Raw genomic sequence first — 17,903 nt, 5'->3', positions numbered from 1 at the left:
GCTCTTTTGTGGTTTGTTTCCTGTAATTCCTGAATGTTACTGTGGTTAACTGTTATGGCAGTAGTAACTCCCCATGCATAATATATGCATTTTTTAATTGTTCTGCTGCATTGTCTGCCCTTGTTTATATCTGCCATTGCCCTCTTTTTAATAATATTGCTCATTTCCATACCATTATACCACCATTTGCATGTTATGCAGACCCCAGAATTTTGTGGCCTTCCTTGACCATGTTCATTGTGTTTCTGAATTGCCCCCACCTGGCACTTCGCTGTTCTTTACACAAACCTGGCTGATATCCTGTGAAAAATGGGTCTGAATCTCAGGTTCAGTTTCAGTACATATGCATAGGCGATGCATTGCCAGCTCAGCTCCTTTGATAAAGACAGAAGAACCCCTAACAATAAAAAAAAAATTAGTAATAGTTCATATCATGGTACACACTGCTTATAAACACATGCCATTATCTCTTCACAGACAAATTGTGCTATTGTCAGTGTCTTAAATTGTGGTGTTTGAAATTTGGGACAAGTACCCTAGTCAGGGTCTCTTATAGTCCTGGCAACTGACTCTCAGTACTTTCTCTTTGTAATCCTTCACTTCCAGACACATTTTTATTTATCAAGCAGATAGTATGCAATAACTTTTAAGTCAGTGACTGATTTCAATATAATAATTGCTTAATTGTGACTTTACATATTGCACTGAAATCACTTCACAGCACTGACATCTAACTGGTAATATTAACAGTTCTTGCATGGAGAGATGCTACTGCCATAGCTGTTAACCAAACATGGCTGAAACCACATAAAACAGACAATACATTTCTCCCCCTGGCTACAATATTTTACGCCTTGATAGCACACATAAAAAAGGTGAAAGTGTAGCCATTATGTATTCAGAACACTTTACCTTACCCCCAAACAAACCCACCCCCCTTCTTTTCACCCAGCTGAACTTATCATTGCTAATTGTAAACTAAACAACCACAAAACCCTAACTATAGCTGCTATGTATATACCACATGGAGACAACATACCCTTACTAGGACAGTTTCTTCACTGGATGGCTGACACTATACTTAATAAAACTATCATACATATAAGTCATAGGTGACTTTAATATTAACTGGCTTGCCCTCTCCTCCGAACTCTCGTCAACCAACTTACACCTACATGGCTACACTCAGCTTATCTCTTCTCCCATTTTCCTTCAGAAATCCACAAATTCCAGTTCCATTGTTGACTGGATTCTTGTCTCCCATCCAAACCTCTATCACCACCCCGAATCCCTGCCAGACTCAATTAGTGATCCCTCTCCTATTTATCTCCTAAGACCCCCCCCCTCCACCATCTCACTAGATCTCATGAATTTAAAGAATGGCGTAAGTTAACCAACTTCAACCTTGAGACTTTCAATAATTATCTCAATGCTATTGACTGATCCTTCCTTCTTGATGAAGCTGTTCAGCAATTTATCTCCATCTTCTTAAACACTCTACATTTCCTAGCAACTTCCAGAATTGTCAGAGTCAAATCACGCTGCTCGCTCTGCCTCACCAAGTCAACTCGATCTTTCATCTAAAACAGAGAGTCTGCATGGAAACTCTGGATAAAGAGCAAATCACAAACACATTACTAAAACTGTAGGGAACTCTGTAACCTCGCCAAAATACACATAAACATTGATTAAAAAAAAACTTTTACCACACAGCCCTAACCACACAACCTAGAAATCCCAAAAAATTCTAGAATATAGTCAACTACATTCTCCACCCTGGAAACCCCTCAACACCAAACCCCTGCCCTAATAATTCACCCTAAGAAACTGCTTCCATCTTCAATACATACTTTATTGGTACCATAAGCAAACTTATGCCTATTTCCAACACTACCAATCCCTCACCTCTCACCTTGCCCCTATTGCATAACTTCCCTTTCTCACTAAGTCCCATCACCACTAGCTACATTGAAAACTTTCTTCTCAAACTTGAACCTTGCTCCTCATCAGCTGACAACTTGACATAATTCTTCCTAAAGGCTGCTGACAACTCTATAGCATTCCCAGTCTCCATCCTCATTAAGCACTTAAATGTGAATCCACTTTCCCAACTCTCTGGAAGAAATTCCACACCATACCTACCCACAAAGGTGGAAATTCTGTAGAACTTTCTAATTACCACCCAAATGCCATACTTTCACCAGTCTCCAAAATTCTCAAGGATTTTGTCCATAAACAATTCCTCTTATATATCTCGCTAAAAAAACTTATCACCCCTACCCAGCATGGCTTCCACCCCCTCCACAGCACCACTACTGCTCTCACTTCCTTTACTAACTCCATCTCTCCAGCCAGAGATAATAATAAACTAGTGTCCTGGTTATCTTAGATCTCTCCAATATCTTTGGCATTGTCTCCCACTCCATCCTCCTTTCCAAACTTTCTCAACTATACCTCTCCCCTGCAACTATTTCCTGGTTTACCAGCTACCTCACTAACAGACAGCAATCCATCAAATGGGACCCTGTTCTATCTGCCATCCTCCTCATACAAGTGGGCATCCCACAAGGCTCAATTCTTGGCCCCCTTCTTTTTAAAATTTTTACTAACCAGCTCCACAAATCCTTTCCTCAGTCATCCCTCATACAGTACATGGATGACTCCACTATTATCACCATTGCTGACAACCCCTCTGATCTGCTCACCCTTACTCAAACTTCTTTCAACCTCACTGAACCTTGGCTTACTAACAACCAACTCATACTTAACCATAAAAAGACAAAACTCTTCCTATTTCTACCCAAATCATTCTACCATCTTAAATACTTATTCACCATCGCTTCCCTTAACAACACCATAATCTCATCTGAACCCCACACAAAATGCTTTGGTGTAATCATTAATGACCTACTTAAATTCAACCTCTGTGTATACAACTGTATAAAGAAAACCCACCAAAAGCACAGCCTACTTTAAAGAAACCAAAGGTTCCTCACCCCTAACTTCAGAATCTCATTTTCCCAGGCTTATCTTCTGCCTAACCTCTTGTACTGCTCTCAAATCCTTATTACTCTACTGTCCTCTTTACCAACCAAATTTGAAAACACATATAACAAAGTAGTCAGATTTGCAGCTCACATGTTGCCAAAATTATACCACTGTCTTTCTCTCCAAACTCTCAGTTGGTTAGAATTCCCCAACCAACTCATATTTACTTAATTTCTCAACATCCACATTGCCCTAAATAAGCACTCCTCCTGCTCCAGCATATCCTCTCTAGTCTCCTTTTATAACCCACTACGCTCCCTCAGAATCTCAGACCAATGCCTCTTACAAATTCATAAACTTAAATAATTCACTTGGACAAAACCTATATTGCTAGCTTCCTGCTCTTTCATGGAATAAGCTTCCCATGGCTCTCAGAAATATCATCCATGCACATGAATTCAAGACAAATCTCAGAAATTACCTTTACAGCACCTGGAGATGTCACTGCTACCGTCCCACCTAAAATGTCCTCCTCTCCCTCTTTCCTCCTTAATTCTCTCTCTCCCTCTCTTTTCTCACTACTACTTCCTTTCTCACAGTAATGCTATCTATTCTAACTTCCTGTGTATTACAACAATCTGCCACTGCTCTCTATACCTCTCCAAACTACTGCCCCCAGTACTCTGATACTAGTTTTCCTTTCCCCCTTATTTCTCCTCACACTACTGCGTGTCAAACTACCCCCTATCTCTTATACAAGACCACCAATAACAATTCTTCTGAATCTTTGCTACTTTGCTTTGACCTCCTTGTTACTGTCTTCTAACGTATCCTGTATTCGCTGATATCTCTTCTTGCACTACAATTAGTCATCTGTTTAACCATTTCTGTATATACTTTATACATCGTATCGTATTTACTGTGGTTTTACTTAACTTCTGCTTATTTTTCACTTGCAGAACCTGTACTGTGAATTTTATTCTATAACGTGAATTTCCTACTCACACAACTTGTCCTTTGAATTTTATACTTGCATAATTTGTAACCGCAGAACTATGAATTCCTTATTCTTTACTGTGAATTAAATTTTTTTACTTGTATAATTTGTCCTTTCAATTTTATACTTGGATAATTTGTTGTGTGGAGCTTTTATCCCCGGCCATCCTCTAAAGGTCAGATGGACAAACCCGGTGAGCAAATGTCAAATAAATAATAAATGAATAAATAAACAGACATGTTTCTCTACAAATGATGAAGGACGTGAATTTTTGTCTTTGTTACTGGCTTTATTATTAAGAAAGAGAAAAATGTCACAGTTCTCGCATGCTAAAGCTTAATGTTATCATATTTTGACTGTGTATATTATGTTGGATGTTACACATATTAAAGATGAATTGCATATGAATAATAAGTACACGCTAAATGAGTCAATGAATACTTCAAAGACAACTCATTAACAAATCTTGGAAATTTCTGTAGGATTTCACTCACTATTTAAGACTAATGGCCATGAAAAACACATTAAAAGAATACCTACCTGGAAGAAGAAAATTGGACAAGTAATCACTCACTGGTTTTCAAGGAGTTTCTAAAAAGTTCAGAATTTATATTGTATGTTAGATCAGCTTTAAACTGTCTCAGAAAACTACAGCAAAATATTTCCAATGTTGGCTGATAGCTGAGTATGTCAGAAGGGAAAAGCTGTAAACTGCAGATGTAAGAAATGTAACCAAATCAGTGAAAACAACCCGACTTTAATTGCTTTTGTTACTATTGTCTGTGAGCTGATCGCTTAGTAAGTTGACAGTCAGGAAAGTAGCCCAGATATTAAAAACTGCTCATGAAATCATTGGAAAAGGGGACTGCATCAAGCCATGTCACCAAAACTTGCAAAAAATTACTGTTTTGGTGGCCTTCCTTATTATAGCATTATGAAAGCAGCCACACAGCACAGACATACTGAAAGTGTAGTTTAAAAGCCTGACAATAGGCTAACATGAAGAATAAAAACACCTTTGGAAAACATGAGAGAAAATAATAGAAATTAAGACTGAGATCTCAAACCATAAAGGCAGAATAAAAGGACATGAGCTGGGAAAATACTTTCTGATAAAACATATAAAATAATTTAAAAAGCAAGTAAATGAAGCTCCAGACCACGGCTGTACAGCACATAAAAGAGTTTAATAACAGTCAGGTACCAGGTACAAGAATACTGCTCTTCAGGATTTATACTCAGTGCTACAATCAATTATACAATTAATTATGCAAAACATCCTCCTTTGAACAGATTTAAAGCTACACAGTAATAAATAAAAACCATGACGTGAAAAGCAAATCAGTCCATTCATATCTACACACTACCCTATAAAAACATTCCTACATGCCTCATAAAAAATATACCCATGAGTTGACATACACATACGCTCCATAAAAATTCATATTCATAGAACATATAAAAAATAAATAAATGACTATCTCAAATATAAATATATATATAAAACATATAAAAAAATGCACAAGTAAAACTAACTGTCTTAAATACATATTCCTACATATAAACATAAATACATACATCCACACCGTGGTCTAGACATGGTCTGGAGCCTCCTTTTCTTGCTTTTTAACTTGGATTTGTTGCTGGAGGAACCATTTGCTAGCACCTTCTGCATTTTGACTGTTGAGATAAAGTAAGTTCTTCAGACTCTAGATAATTTAGGAAATAAATAATGGAATGACTAGAATATGCTGAAGGCAAAAAAATGCGCTATTTATTTGTTAAAGATTACTCCCAGAACTGTTAACAAAAAAGGGGGGTCTATGAAATAACTAGGTGGCCATGTTGTACAATCTTGAGATTTTTAGATTTTAGGCAAAAAAAAATTGGCAAAGTACATTTGTAGATTCTTACCTTGGTACCAAGATTCCTACATCCCACTGGAACATGGTTATTTACATGTGGTGACTGAATCAAAGTAAGTGACTTTGATCCAGTCATTCAATGTTAAGGAAGTAATGAGCTTCTTGATGAATTAAATATCTTGGTATTTTAAGGGTTGTAGTGAATAAGGGTGTACAAGATTTTACAGACATGGTTATGGTATGGCAAGCTTTCATATTCAAAGGTCTGTCACCAGCTGATGCCCAGATGGACTGATGTGATGTGAGCAACACCTGGAAGGAAACAGTTACTCCAATGTCAGAAAAAAGCCTCTTCACCAAATTGGCAAAGAAGACAGGAAATTTAGCTTACAGAAATATTGATTAATATAGGCTAAACAAAACAATGAGATAGACAGCAGAAAGGAATAGCATACTAAGAAAGCCAGATAATTTACTGTGAACATAAATCAGATATGAATGGTTTAGACACTCAAGTGTACAACAAATCTTGCAAAAAATATAATTTTACATAGGCAGAGTATGCACCCATAACATATTCTCAGGAATATCTTGAAAGGACAGCTCCTTAGGTATGCCAGGCTCAATGGAGATCAGGAATGTATGATATCTGCTTTTGATGAGCTGGAGAATTATTTTATTAGTAGAGGCTACCAACAGCATGAAACAGATGTAGCATGACAGGGGGCTCTATCTAATAGGAAAGCCCAGGCCAAACCATATTTCTCTCATCAAGACCCAGAGGCCAAGAGTTCTAAAGTGTCACAAGGAGACACTGTGAATGAGCATTACCGTCTCAAATGTTGATAGCTCTGTATGTGATATTATTAAAAACACTGGCGTGTTCTTACATGTGATGATAGAAACAAAACTATTTTAGGTGAGGTTCCTGAATTTCATTTTAAGAACAATATTTCTTTGAGGAAAATGTGCTATAAACCTGTTCAGAAGAACCCCAATGATTACTAATAGAATAGGAACTCATCCTTGTAGAGACTGTAATATGTGTCATTTTACTGAAACTATTGATAAATTTCAGCATCCTGAGACCAAGCAGGCATATAAATTCAGCTTCTTTGCAAATTGTAAGAGCTGTAATTTTGTTTATTTAGCAAATTGCACTGTTTATAAAATAGTTTATGTTGGTAAAACTAACAGAGCATAGAAAGACTGAGTACAGGAACACATTTATGATGTGTCTAGAAAATATAAAAGAAATGCACCGTTAAAACACATTTTAGTTGCTGGAAGTACTCATAAGTTTAAGTTTATTGTGCTACAACTTTTTAATGTTAGCATTAGAGGTGGTGATGTCAGCACTAAAACAGAATGTATTGAAACTGAATGAATTTTAGAATTACAAGTGACAGAGGGATGGGTCTAAATGATTATGTTCCTTTAAGACCACTGCTCAGGTCATGTGACCTTAGGAAGTAGACTTTAAACGGTGTGCATTTAAGCAACATTCCATGCCTGTTTTATTAGATCTGAAGAAGCACCTGGACAGGTGTGAACACCCTTGTCTTTTTCTTGGATGTTTTTAACTTTTTTTATGCTATTTAATGAAACTTTGGAACTGCTGCTTTGTTGAATTCAGCTGTGTTGACTCATTATTCTCCTAGTTGGATTGTTTGACTTGCATTTAACCAGTCTTTATCCGCCTGCCCTGGTTTGCTTTTCTTGTTACCCACCAGGTTCGAATAACAAAGAAGATTTTGTAGCTTACCTGAATAACAAATGGTTAAAACACTAAGCAATTAACTTGGCAGTTGCTCATGTCATTTTATGCTATTTAAGATGTGTTTTGTGTTATTTTATTCAGAGTGAAGAAGTCTCATGTTGGAGATGAAAGCCTTTACTGAATATGGATTTTTACTGAATTTCGTGGAATAAAAGTATGATTTGGCTTTTAACCTGTTTTTTCTTTTTATTATCATTGCTGCTTTGATTGCCATAATGTAATAACAGAGTAGTGTATCAGAAATTACATTCCTACATGAACAAAGGCTGACAGTAAAGTATTTTACTGTATTGACAAAGAGTTGTTGTTGTGTCTTTCGGCTTTTCCCGGTTAGGGGTCACCACAGCAGAACTCCGGTCCGCTAATGATTGGCAGTAGATTTTTACATGCCGAGTTGCCAGCTCTGATGCACAACCTTCAACGAAGGTGCGCCCATTCACGCATGCCTCCACACAGAAGACTAGCTGAGAATCTAACAGGACAACGTCTTACTGTGAGGCGGCAACACTACCGCAGAACCACCACCACAGTACTGTATTGACAAAGAGTAAAAAGTCCTAAAAAGTCCTATTAAAGCCTTTCAGGATGCAAGTAGATATTATCTATCTCTTTAGATGGGATCCTTCATTGCAAATCCAAAATAAAGTAACACAGCGGTTGCAAATTTGCTATTTCTGACACTTTCTTATACCTCTTCTTCATGCAAGCCGAAATAGTACAAATTTATTGCGTTAAGGAAAAAAAATCAATGACAGCAACTTTTGTAAGGATCTTGTCTTTGATCATATTTTCCTAAGGGTTGCAACAACTGATGACCTGTTGCACTTGTGTTGTTGCTATCATTTGATATAAAACAAAATCATTGCAAAACTGAAATGCAAAAAATTCCTTTCTATCATGCAGTCATTATGGAGCACAGCTGCTCCTTTAACTGAACTGTCATATAGCAAGATAAAGAGCTTTGAAATCAGGACTATTAGGCTTGAGTTTTTCCATACCATCTTACAGACATTCTGTATAAGGCATATAAAACTTAATTAGTTATCAACAGATGTGCAAGTAAGCATGTTTAGTTTTGGGGAAACTATTGACTTTCAGAAATGTGCTGCAAGTCATGAAGTGAAGCTACAAGGACATACAGCTCATGGAAGTACTCTTTAACGTGCATGTGTCTACACATATGGGCTGATATATGTACTTCAGTGCTTTGGATAGACCTGCATTTTTTATGTAAACGTGTGTGTGTGTATATATATATATATATATATATATATGTATATATATATGTATATATATATATATATATATATATATATTTATAGAGAGAGAGAGAGAAATAGATATACAGATATGAGTGTGTAAGTGTGTGTGTGTGTGTGTTTGTGTATAGATAGATATGTGTATACCTATATATGTGTGTTTCTATGTATGATATATATATATATATATATATATATATATATATATATATATATATATATATATATATATATGTATATACACACACACACACACACACACACACACACACACACACACACACACACACACACACGTTTCTTGCTCCATTTTTTTTCAACCATGTAAATGAAGAGGCCCTTCTCAGCCTCAACCCTAACATCAATAATGTATGCATAATTTAAAAAAGCCTAGCAAACATTATCAAATTCTGTTTTAATGACTCTTGATCTGGTTTGGCTTTAAAGAATTCTGATGTTGATTCCAAAGTACTAGATCTTATATGGCCATACCCTACAAATAAGGTAAATAGTACCAAAGTTGTAGCTGTTATATCTTTCTATAGGCATACCTAATTTTTTACCATTGTGAGGAAGAAAAGAAGAAATACTTTAAGAGTCATGAAGAGGAGAACTACACACATATTCCAAATCTTGAAGACATTTATTCTCAAGGTAAGTGAAAAATGGAGTGACAAATGTTACATGATTTAACATTTTGTTTGGCCCATAAGCAAAACAGGCAACTAGAGTGGATGTTCCTGCCAAGAGACAAAACATTAAAGTAAAAATGGTCATATATACAGATGATATTACTGAAACAACTTTATTGATTTCACTGACAAACACAAATCTAGATGCACTGCAATCTGCCTTCATTAAAAACAAGGGTGGGTTTCTGACCGTTGACTGCACATTCACACTAAATTTCCTTCCTGCACATAAACTGTGCATAAATGTAGGTGTGGTCAAGGTATTGAATGGTTTAACTGTCCTACCTCGCTTGGTATTCTGCTGATACATAATTGTAATTGTAATGCTTTATACCATTCATGGGCCCCCATATTATCTATGGTATGGTCCCAGCTATTATAATATATAATTATTGACCAAGGGTCGGATAAGGCCAATCTATAACCAAATGGAATACATTATTACCAGCACTAAAAGGAAAACTGGCTATGTTTAAAATGTCCGGCAAAGGCAGCTAGCTTAATACTTACCTATGAACCCATGAATCTAAAATCTGACCAACATATTAGTAGGTTCTGAATATCATTATGTAAAGATTAGAACATTTTATAGTATTGTATCACTTTACCTAATGAGTTGAAACATGCATTGAAAAAGGCATTTTTGTCTGTGCTACTATTCCACTGTTCATATTGTTGTAAAAAGAAGTTGTCTTACCAAAACGTTCCATCTGTGTTGTTGATCTTCATCTATTCTTGATCCAGCCTTTATAAAGCTCGTGTCAGCCAAAAAAATCTCTCCAGCTGCTAGTCTACCCATAATGTCCCTCTCCACATTACCTCAGATCGAGTTTGCTATTACGCAGAAAAAGGTGTTCTGTAATATAAGACAGAAACCTTGTCCAAGGTATCCATAACAATAAGAACCCAGGGCAGGATGTCACTCCATCAGACATTTAAGGGAGGGGGGCAGGCAGGAGGGATGCAAGAATAGATGAAGACTGACAACACAGATAGAAAGTTATGGTAAGACATAACTTCTTTATCTGATGTTGTCAATCTTCATCTATTCTTGACTTGTGTGACAGAGACCCCCAACTACCTTAGATCCTGGGTGGCCTCAAGGAAGAATATTCCTGAGAACCATAGAATCCAAAGAGGCTCTCCCTCTGGAGACCATATCCAATTTGTAATGAGTAATACATGTATGTGGATTAGCTCACATTGTGGCTGCGCATCTTTATGACATGGAGGCTTTGGAATGAAAAAAACAAAATTGCTACTGACTCTAAAGAAAACCACAAAACATTCTATAGCTATGTCAAGAATCTCAATGGGAACACTCAGATCTGCTCTGAGTTACAGCACAATGGCACTAAATATACAGACCCAACTGATATTGCCAACATCCTGACAGGTAGGTTCAGTGCTAACTGTACCCCCTCTCACCCCCTAAAGAGCCCATCTCTATACCAGAAGAATGAAAAGTACCTGTAATCACGGCTGCACAGGTAAAAAACACACTCTCCAAAGCCAAGAACACATCATCCATGGGACCTGACAATATCTCAGGCTGCATTCTACATGAACTACAGAATGAACTGGTACCCTACCTAAGTACCATGTTCAATCATAGCCTCACCTCAGGCTTTGTACCCACTGAATGGCGCACCACGACGGTTATCCCACTCCACAAAGGGGGAGCTACGATGGACCCCGGGAACTACCTCCCCATTAGCCTGATGAGCCTGGTCTGCAAGGCTATGGAACGTATCATCATGGAACTCATAAACAAAGACATTGGTAATCTCCAAACTCTGGACCCTACCCAGTTTGGATTTTTAAAAGGCAGATCATGTCTCCTAAACCTGATTGACTTCTTTGAAGCAGTCACCAAAGCCATAGATGAGGGTAAAATGGTTCACACAGCTTATCTAGATCTCGCCAAGGCTTTTGACACCATCCCCCACTCTGGAATTATAGATAAGCTCACTAAACTAGGTATAAATCCCTATGTCACAAGATGGGTTGCCAACTGGCTCACAGACAGAACCCACACTGTGAAAGTAGCAGATTCCAAATCCGACTTCAGACCAGTGACAAGTGGAGTACCACAGGGTTCAGTCCTGGGTCCTCTCCTGTTTTGTATCTACTTTTCTGAAGTGCAGGCTAACACAGAAGGCCTTTGGCTAACAAAGTTTTCAGATGACTGCAAACTAGAAGCCATAATCGAAACTCGTAACGATGTGGACAAACTACAAAAGGGCCTCACTGAGACAGATACCTGGTGTCAAAGCCATGGCCTGAAGCTCAATGCCAAAAAGTGTACTGTCATCCCCTTTGGTAAAAACTCTGCACCCATGAACTACTACATAGCTGGTAGTCTACTTAATGCTGAAAATGTGATAAGAGACCTTGGGAGACAGGTGGACAGTAGTCTCTCCTTTGATAATCATATCGCCACAGTGGTCAGGAAATCCTTCTACGTAGCTCATCTCATCACAAAAGGATTCTCATCCAGAAAAAAAGAGGTCATTGTTCCCCTCTACTCATCACTCATTAGCCCCATTATAGAGTACAATGCCCCTTTTGGTATGTACCTCACAAGACATATACAACAACTGGAAAGACCACAGAAATACCTCACAAAGAGGATTACTGGCCTCAAACAGATGCCTGACACAGATCATCTCAAAAAACTACAGCTTTACTCCATTGCATATTGCCTACTCAGGGGCGATCTCTGCCTAACATACAAAGCTGTGTCAAACCCAGAGCTGTTGGACATGCTCCACTTAAAAAAATCCCAATCCCTCCGAGCTACACGCTCTAGGGACCTAAACCTTGTCACTACAATAAACAGAACATGCTGGAGGGATAGATTCCTGTCCCAGAGACTTCCCATACTCTGGAACAGACTACCTATCTATGTCAAACAGAGCTCCTCATTAGCACTCTTCAAGGAAATGGGAAATTCACCCCAGGGATCACTTCTGTGGCTCTGCTCGACAGGGGCACAGGAAAATAATTTTCTTGGGTGATGAAAGCCAGGGTACATTTTTTGGCTAGGCTTATATAGGCCCTAGGGCCAATAGCCTAGTACCTACCTGTGAACCTATTAACCTAAGCCAATGTCACCATAAATTTGGTAGAATGTGCCTTGACTGGCAAAGGAAGCTACATGTTAAGTTTCTCATAAATGAAAGAGATGCAATTTCTTAACCACTTTGATAGAGTCACCTTGGATACTGGTTTGCCCAAAGTTGCACTGACAAAGGAAACAAATAACTGGTCTGACACTCTAAATTGTTTAGTTCTATCAAGGTAGAAACATAATTGCCTGTATACATTCAGAAGGTGCAGGCAGTACTCAACTTTATTTGAAAAATTTGGAAAGAATACAGGTAAGTCTATAAATTGGTTGATATTGGTCTCTGATATCACTTTAGGAAGGAAAGTAGGGTTCGTTCTGAGTGACACTCTGTCTTTGTGGAAAACTAAGTATGGAGCTTTGGAGCATAAAGCCTGTAATTTGGTGACTTGCCTTGCCGAAGTGACAGCTCAAGAAAGGAATTTTAAATCACAAGTCACTGTGGGTTCAAATGGAGGTAAAGTAACTGACTGTAACACAAGAGTTAGAGCCCATGGCAGAAGAGGGTCTTTAACAGGGGGCTTCAAGTGGATTGTACACTTTAGAAAAACCTTACAAACTCTGTGAGAAATTAAGGGTTGATCCCTGATACCATTATGGAAATTTGAAATAGCTGCTAGGATAACTTTGATAGTAGAAAGCAGAAGATACTTTACTAAAGATAGCAGTTAGAAACTCCAGATTTTTTTCTAATGGCACTGAAAAGACTTCTAGATCATTGTCAGAGGCCCAAACAGAATATTTCTTCCATTTACTAAGGTAGATACTTTTAGTGGAATGTCATCAAAATGTGTCGCACGAGGGAAGGAATACCATTATGCCTGGTGACTACTGGAATTGGAGAAACCAAGCCGTCAGCTTGACCAACTGAAGATTGGGATGTACTAGTCCCTGGGTTGGGACAAGAGATCCAGAACTGGGTCCAGAATCCAAAGGCAGTGTAGTAGATGAGGCCAGAGGAAGGGAAAACATATTTGCTGAGGCCAGTAGGGAGCAATGAGGAGCACTTTGCTTCTCAACTGAGCTGCTTTCTTGGGAAAAAGAAAGATCAGAGGGAAGAGGAAAAGGCATAAAGGAGACCCAGGGGCCAATCATAGAGAAGACCATCCCTGGGGGACTTCCCTCGAGGGGGAATTAGGCCAAAGTAGCTTATGCACTTGTTGCTCGGGGGTGGGCAAACAGGTTGCAGCAAGGCTGGCCCCAACAAAGAAAGATCTCCTTCGCTATGCAGGGGTTCAGAGAGCACTCATGAGGCATGAGGATGCACCTGCTTAGTTTGTCCACAATCATGTTGGAACTCCCCAGGATGTGTGTTGCTATCAGAAAGTGTTTGGAAGTTATAGCCCATTGCTGCACTTGATGAGCTTCTCGACATAGTGGGTAAGACTTGGTTCCCCCCTGTTTGTTGATGTACCGGACTACTGACATTGTGCAACTGCATCGCTATCATCCCTTGAGCTAAGGCAGAGTGAAATGCTTGCAACACCAGAGGCACTGCTCTTAACTCCAGAACATTGATATGCAAATTGGCCTCAGAGGGGAACCAAGTGCCTTGGACTGTCTTCCCGAGATAATGCCTGTCTCACCCCATCTGGGAAGCATCCATGTTCACTATGGCCTTGGGCTGAGGGGGAACAAAGGGACAGTCTAGAAGAATCTCCTCTGAGTGCATCCACCAGGATAGGTCATTCTTGCATCAACTGGATATGAAAACTAAATGGTCTATTGGGTGAGTTAACTAAATGGTCTATTGGGTGAGTTAGACTAGTCTATTGGTTTGCAAGTAACTATTGAAGAAGTTTCATGTGAAATATTGCCAATGGAACCAATGTGATCACTGCTAACATGGAACCCAATACCTGCAGAATCAGATAAGCAGAAATTTTGTTTGAGTGAAGAAGAGGGAAGACTTGAGACTGAATTTTCTGTAGCCTCTGTAATGGAAGCAATGCTATGCAAGAGACTGTGTTGAAGTGAGCTCCAATAAATTCCATGTCCTGAGAAGGGGTTAGCGGGGACTTTGCAGGATTAACCATTATGCCTAACTGAAGGGCTAGTTTCAGAATGTAGTCCATAGTTTGAAGAAGTAGATACCTGGTGGAAGTGATCAGGATCTAGTCATCTAAGGAAGGAAACACCTAGAATATGAACAGTCTCAGATGTGCTGTGACTACTGCCATACATTTGGTGAACACCCTGGGGTCTGTGGTGAGACAAAAGGGCAGCATTCTGAATTGGAAATGATTGGCTCCCATTCAGAAGATGAGAAACTTTCTTGAGTGTCTGTCCACCTTCATATGATAATAGTCTTGAAATTCAATAGAGCACATAAAATCATCTTTTTTTAAGAAAGGGAAAATTGATTGAACTGTGACCATCCAAACTTTTGCTTGTTTGGTGAATGTGTTCAGAATACTGAGATCCAAAATTGGCTTCCAGTCCCCCGTTTCATTTGGCACTAAAAAGAATCTTGAGTAAAAAATGGATCCTTTTTGGTCTGGTGGGACTTCTTGGATGACTCTTTTTTGTAGCAGCCTTTGCATTTCTATTACTACTTGAACTGGACAAATGGAATCTTTGGTTACAGTCAAGGTGTCCCACAGGGCTCTGTCCTAGGCCCTTACTTGTTTAGATTATATCTTTCAGACCTTACTTTTTCCATCTGAGGTGTTCTACAGTCTATATGCTGATGACCTGAAATTGGGTAAACTGATTACAAGTGTTACAGATAAGGCATGTCTGCAAAATAATTTGACTAAATTGACCATTTGGCACAGAAGAATAATATGATAATAAATACATCAAAAACTAAGCAAATGAGATTTGGTAGACATAACTGAAAGGTGAACATTTAATGCGGCGCACAGTGACTGAAACTGTAGATGCAATTAAGGACCTGGGTATATGGGTAGATTCAGCTATGAGTTTTTCTAATCATATCAACCAATTGGCTAATGATAGTTATGGAATTATAGGTTGTATAAAAAGATGTATATAGTCTAAGAAATAAAACATAAGTTGTCATTGTTTGTTAGTTACATTAGACCCAAACTTGAGTATGGAATAACAATATGGAAACCCTATGGGAAAACAAGCATGAATAAACTGGAAAGAGTACAGTGGAAATATACCAAGGGCATCCATGGATGTGAAAATCTAAGTTATTATGAAAAACTAAAATATCTGAACTTGTACAGTGTCTCTTACATATATTTAAGAGGAGATCTTATTCAAGTATATAGGGCATATAGGGACAACTACCTTTGGGAATGTTTGGGGTTATCAAAACTTGTTACTTTCAGTTGTTATGAAAAAGTACTAGAGAATCATCAGATAACCTATGTAGATGATTCAATAGGAATGAAAAGTGTACTAATCGGTTCTCTGACAGAACAGCTGATGCTTGGAACAAACTACCAAATTACATTAAAGCAAGTACTAGTTTAGATATTTTTAATAACAGCCTGGACATTTATTACGGGAACAAGTGTTTTGGTATATTGGCAAGTTAGAATGGCATTAATGCCCCTGCTTGAAACATTTTTATGTATGTATGTATGAACTCTGACGTAGTGGAATATCAGGGAGTCATGCTGGGGATGTAGATAACCACTAGAAATTATCCTTATCACCAAGACATCGGTGCTTATGTGTCACCAGGCATTTGGGTGCAAGGAAAATCTTCCCCCAACTGCTTCCAAAGGTAAGCAATTGGGCCCCCCTTCAGGACTACTGATAGGGATGACCAGAGAAGGAATGCCTGAAACCCTGATTCCAGGGACCACCCCTGCCTCTGGGATGGCGTCTTCCACAATAACTCCCCCTCTGCCCCAAGGGGAGTCCTAGCCACATGTGTCTTGGAAAGACTTCTGGGATTTCTTGAACCACATTTTACCACTCCTTTGATTCCTAGAAAAGGATCGCTGAGGAGTGGAAAAATGTATGCTCACAAAAGGCAAAGTCTTTCCATCCTTTTCACACCTGGGCAGAGTTTCCTTTACTTTGGGGTCAAACAAAGAGGACCCGTCAAAGGGGACATTGACAAAGGAAGACTTGAATGGTTCCACAAACTCACACAGGTACATCCAAGCATGTCTCCGATTTGCAACACCTGAAGCTATTGACCTGGTCACCCCTTCCACTGCATGTGCAATAAGCCTTATGGACGAGTTTGAAATAGACTCCAAGGTAGCTAGTTAGCAGGCCACATTTTCCTAGACTACCGCAGCCACAGCTCCTGCTAGGGAGTCTGACAGCTCCTTTACCAGATCCCTTTGGAGCCTTGTGAAATGTGCCAAAAAGTTGAAGGACCTGATAGAGAAGGTCAATGATGCATAGACTCACTTCCCAAATCTGTCCATTGCCCTGGACTCCCAGTTCAGGGAATGGACAGTAGAACTTTCCTTGGCTAGTCCTTTTTTTTTGTGGCCACTACCACCGTGGCAACTACTACCAAGCCCTTAGCCCAATATGATTGGTCTTCTGGAGCAGTAAAGATTTTGTCAGGTCTGCAGGGGACTTGTTCCACAGCATCAGGAGCCATCCAAGCCTGCTGTGCAATTAGTTTAATCAAATCCTCAGTGAATGGGATCACCCAAGAGGTGGATTGGTGAGCATCAAAGGCCTGCAAGTACACAGATTCCTCCAAAGATGGGTTTTTGGACTTCCAATCACTCTTCTGTTTTAGGATGTCCAGAATGTTTCCAAAGGAGATATCTTCCAGGGGTAACCATGGGGAGCCCTCCCCTTCATGAAAATCTGTGTCCTCTCTGACAGATTCTTCAGGAGAATCAAGGTGTCTCATTTTACACAATCTCTTCTGTAGGGGTTCTTCAGTGGCAGCACCTGAGGAGGACTCAGAAGAGGGAGTGCCTTTAGAAGGCAAGTCTTGAGACTGTGGTGCGTGTGTCCAGGGTTAGAGGTTGGTGGCTGAACTGAAGAACCTGGGGTCACAGGGAAGACTCTAATAAACCAGGAGCCACCTGAGATGAAGCAGTGGCTAAAGCCCTTTCCATAGACTGAAAGGCAAGATGCCCTGAGGAGGGAGGGAGCACAGAACCAAGACAATCAAACTTTGAACCTGGGTCACACCCCACCCCAAGAGCCCAACCTGACAGACCAGAACCAAGGAAGGGTCCACCACTGATGCAGCCAAAAGGGACATGGTCAGCTCCATGGAAAAACTGGGAGCC

The sequence above is a fragment of the Protopterus annectens genome, chromosome 17.part0 (genome assembly GCF_019279795.1).
Source record: "Protopterus annectens isolate FY-2018-M chromosome 17.part0, PAN1.0, whole genome shotgun sequence".
NCBI lineage: Eukaryota > Metazoa > Chordata > Ceratodontiformes > Protopteridae > Protopterus > Protopterus annectens.
The sequence above is the reverse complement of the archived record's forward strand: the minus strand, read 5'-3'. Positions refer to the sequence as shown.